Source organism: Aotus nancymaae, unplaced genomic scaffold (assembly GCF_030222135.1).
Source record: "Aotus nancymaae isolate 86718 unplaced genomic scaffold, 86718_ANA_hifiasm-v0.15.2.pri h1tg000004l, whole genome shotgun sequence".
Lineage (NCBI taxonomy): Eukaryota > Metazoa > Chordata > Mammalia > Primates > Aotidae > Aotus > Aotus nancymaae.
In genome coordinates, this window is record NW_026988415.1 from 36,463,046 (window position 1) to 36,467,215 (window position 4,170).

The window sequence follows — 4,170 nt, forward strand, 5'->3', positions numbered from 1 at the left end:
TCTCAGCAAACTGACACAAGAAGAGAAAACCAAACACCACATGTTGTCACTCATAAGCAGGTGTTGAACAATGAGAACACATGGGCATGGGGAGGGGAACGTCACACACTGGGGTCTGTTGGGGGGTGGGGGTCTAGGGACACTTGGGGGTGGGGAGTATGGGGAGGGATAACACTGGGAGAAATGCCTGATGTCAATGACGAGAGGATGGAGACAGCAAACCACAATGGCATAGGTGTACTATGCAACAATCCTGCAGGATCAGCACATGTACCCCAGAACTTAAAGTACCATTAAAAAAAGAAAGATATTAAGTGAAACTCTAACAAAACATGCATAGGACATGTATGCTGAAAATTGCAAAAAACTAAGGAAAGAAATCAAACATAAATGAAAGATGAGGCATATATTGTATATGGATTAGAAGATTCAATACAGTTAATTCTCCCCAAATTGCTATATAGGTTTAACACAATTTCTATTAAAAATACCAGCAAGATTTTTTATAGATATAGACAAGATTATTATAAAATTTGTATGGAAAGTCAAAAACACAATTCTTAAAAATAAGAATAAAATGGGAGGAATCAGTATACCCAATTTCGAGAATTGTTATGTAGCGACAGTAATCAAGACTTTGCTATAGAAGCAGGTATAGATACATAAATCCATGGAATAGAATAGAGAACTCAGAAATAGACTCATACCAATATATCAAACCGTTTTTTGACAAACGTGCAAAAGTAACTCAATGGAAGAAAGATATTCTTTCCAACAAATGGCACTAGAGCGAGACATATGAACAAAAAAATGACATGTGAACAAAAAAAGAACAAAAATATGAACAAAAGTGACATATAAACAAAAAGTATAGGCAAAAATATGAACCACAACCTAAACGTCACACACTATACAAAAATTAACTCAAAATGGATCATTGAAGTTAGGTGAAACATACATTTATACAAATTTTAGAATATAATATAAGAGAAAACTTTAGGACCTAGACTTCATGAAGGGTTCTTAGACATGACAACAAAAGCACAATCCATAAAGGAAAAAATGAATAAATTAACAACTTTAATTCTGTGAAAGGCCATGTGAAGAGGATGGTGTAAATAAGCTATGTTTAAAAACAACATATCTGACAAAGGACTCATATGAAGAATATATAGTGAATGCTCAAAACTCAAAATTATAAAAAATAAACAATCCCATTACAAAATGGGTAAAAGGTCTACTTGCTTCAGCAGCACATATACTAAAATTGGAATGATACGGACAAGATTAGCATGGCCCTTGCACAAGAAAATAGGTAAAAAGCACAGAGTCATCTCACCAAATAAAATATATAATTAACAAATAAGCACATGAAAATATGTTCAATAGCATAAGACATTAGGAAAATGCAAACAACCCACAAAAAGATATTACTGCACATTTATTAGATTGGCTAAAGAAAAAAAATGACAGATGATGGTAGTGAGGATGCAGAGAAACTGAATCTCATACATTGCTGGTGGGAATGTAAAATCTCACAGCCACTCTGGAAAACAGTTTGGCAGTTTCTTAAAAACTACATATTGCAATTACCCTATGACCCAGTAATTGCAATCTTAGGCTTTTCATTTCCAGAGAAATGAAGACTGATGGGTGCACAGAAACTTGTATACGACTGTTCACATAGCTTTGTTTGTAGTAGACCAAAACTGAAAACAACCAAAATGTCCCTCAGTTGGTGAATGTGTAAACAAACAGTGGTATATCCTTTACTGCTGAAATGCTATTCGACAATAAAAATGTGTACATTTATGATACATGTAACAACTGGGATTTGTCTCAAGAACACGCTGAGTGAAAAAAAGCTAATTTCAAGAGGTTACATGTTGTATGGTTTCATTTACATAGCTTTCTCAAAATGATAAAGTTACAGAGATGGAAAACAGATTAGTGGTTTCCAGGGGTTAGGAATGATGAAGGGATGGAGTATTGGGTGTGACTAATAAGAGGTAGCAATATCGATCCTTGTGGTGATGATATAGTTCTATATTTTGATTGTGGTGTCAGCTCCACTAATATATATATTAAAATTATACATATTTTACTAATGTCAAATTCCTGATTCTGATATTGTACTACAGTTATCTAATTTGCAACCATTGGAGGAAATTGGGTGAAGGGTACATGGGCTTCTGTACTATTTTTCCACTTTTTGTAAATCTAGAATTATTCAAAAATAAAAAGTTAAAAAATGTACAGAGAAAACCAGATGTGCCACCCATATACCTATCATTGAGTTTACCCAATCATAAAAATTTGCCATATTTGAACATTTCCTTTTTAAATTAACATACAATAAAATTGACTTTTTGGTGTATAGTTGTATGAATTTTAATATATGTACAGATTTGTGTTACCAGCATGATTAGAATTTTTTTTGACCACAATTAGAACCAAATACACTTTTGTAACCCTAAAACCTCCCTTGTGCTATCCTTTTGTAGTCACAGCTTCCCCCAGCACCTAACCTCTGGCACACACTGCTATGTTCTTTGTCCCTGTTGTTTGTCTTTCTAGAATGCCGTACTAATGGAATCCTACAGTATGCAGTGTATTGAGGCTGACGTCTTTCGCTTAGCATAAGAAATTTGAGAGTTATCCAAGTTGTTGTGTTTAACAGTAGTTCATTGATGTTATTGCTAAGTAGTATTCTATTGTATGGATATAGCTCAGAGTGTGTATACATTTATTTGAGCTGTTGAAGGATACTTAGGCGTTTTTTATTTTTTTGCAGATTATGAACAGAGTTGCTCTAAAAGTTTATGTATAAATTTTTATGAATAGTTTTTCTATTGAGATATAATTCACATACCATACAATTCACTCTTTTAAAATGCACAATTCAGTGGATTTGAGTCTATTTTCCAAGGTTGTGCAGCCATCACTAACTACTATATAACTGCAGAACATTTCAACAACCCCCGAGAAACCCGTGCCCATTAGCAGTCACTTCTTTCTTCCTACTCCCAGTCCAAGACAACCACTAATGTACTTTCTGTCTCTATAGATTTGCCTGTTTTAGACATTTCATATAAATAGAGTCATATAATGTGTGGCCTTTTGTGCCTGGCATCCTTCACTTAGCATAATGTTTTCAAGGCTCATCCATGTTGTAATATATATCAGCAGTTTATTCCTTTTTATGGCTAATTAATATTCCATTGTATGGATATACCATAATTTGTTTATCTGTTCATCAGTTGATGGACAGTTGCTTCCACTTTTTGGCTACTATGCATAACACTGCTATGAACATTCAAACACAAGTTTTTATGTGGACATATGTTTGTGTTTCTCTTGATTATGCAGAATTAAGTGTAGAATTACTGAGTTATGTTGTAACTCTGTGTTTAACCTTTTGAGACACTGCCAAACCATTTTCCAAAGGGGATCTGTTAATTTAAATTCTCATCAGTAATGAGGGTTCAATTTCTGCACATCCCCATCAATGCTTGTTGTTGTCTGTATTCTTTTTAAATTAGTTATCCTGGTAGCTATGAAATAATGTCTCACTATGGTTTTGATTTGCATTACCCTAATGGTTAATGGAATTGAATGTCTTTTCATGAGCTTAATAGGCACCTCTATATCTTCTTTAGAGAAATATCTATTCAAATTCTTTGCCCATTTTCAAATTGGGTTGTCTTTTTATTGCTGAGTTGCAAGAACTCTTTATACATTCTGGATATAAGTACTTTATTAAATATATGATTTGCCAATATTTTCTTCTATTATGAATGTTGTCTTTTTCTTGTATTCATGGTGTCCTTTGATGCTCAAAAGCTTTAAACTTTGATAAAATCCAATATATTTTCTTAAATTGTTTGTGCTTTAGGTGTTATATCTAAAAATACCATTGCCTAATCCAAGGTCAGTCACAAAGATTTACACCCATGTTTTCTTTTAAGAATTTTAGTTTTTAGTTCTTACATTTAGGTCTTTGATTTGTTTTGAGTTAATTTGTTCATATGGTTGTAGTGGCATTTATAACTTTCTTTCTCCACTACGTATTCCATATTCACTAGGGATTTTTGTTTTTGTTTTGCTTGCCTGTTTGGGTTTTTTGTTTGTTTGTTTACCCTATAGCATAATCCCAATTTTTATTTCAAG

General features: G+C 33.2%; 1 non-coding gene across 1 annotated transcript; it reads left to right on the forward strand.

Moving 5' to 3' along the window:
- The first annotated feature begins 1,241 nt into the window (after window positions 1-1,241).
- Window positions 1,242-1,345, forward strand: LOC135269279 (U6 spliceosomal RNA). The gene has a single exon (XR_010337605.1). It is a non-coding gene; the product is annotated as a U6 spliceosomal RNA (small nuclear RNA).
- Window positions 1,346-4,170: the final 2,825 nt, after the last annotated feature.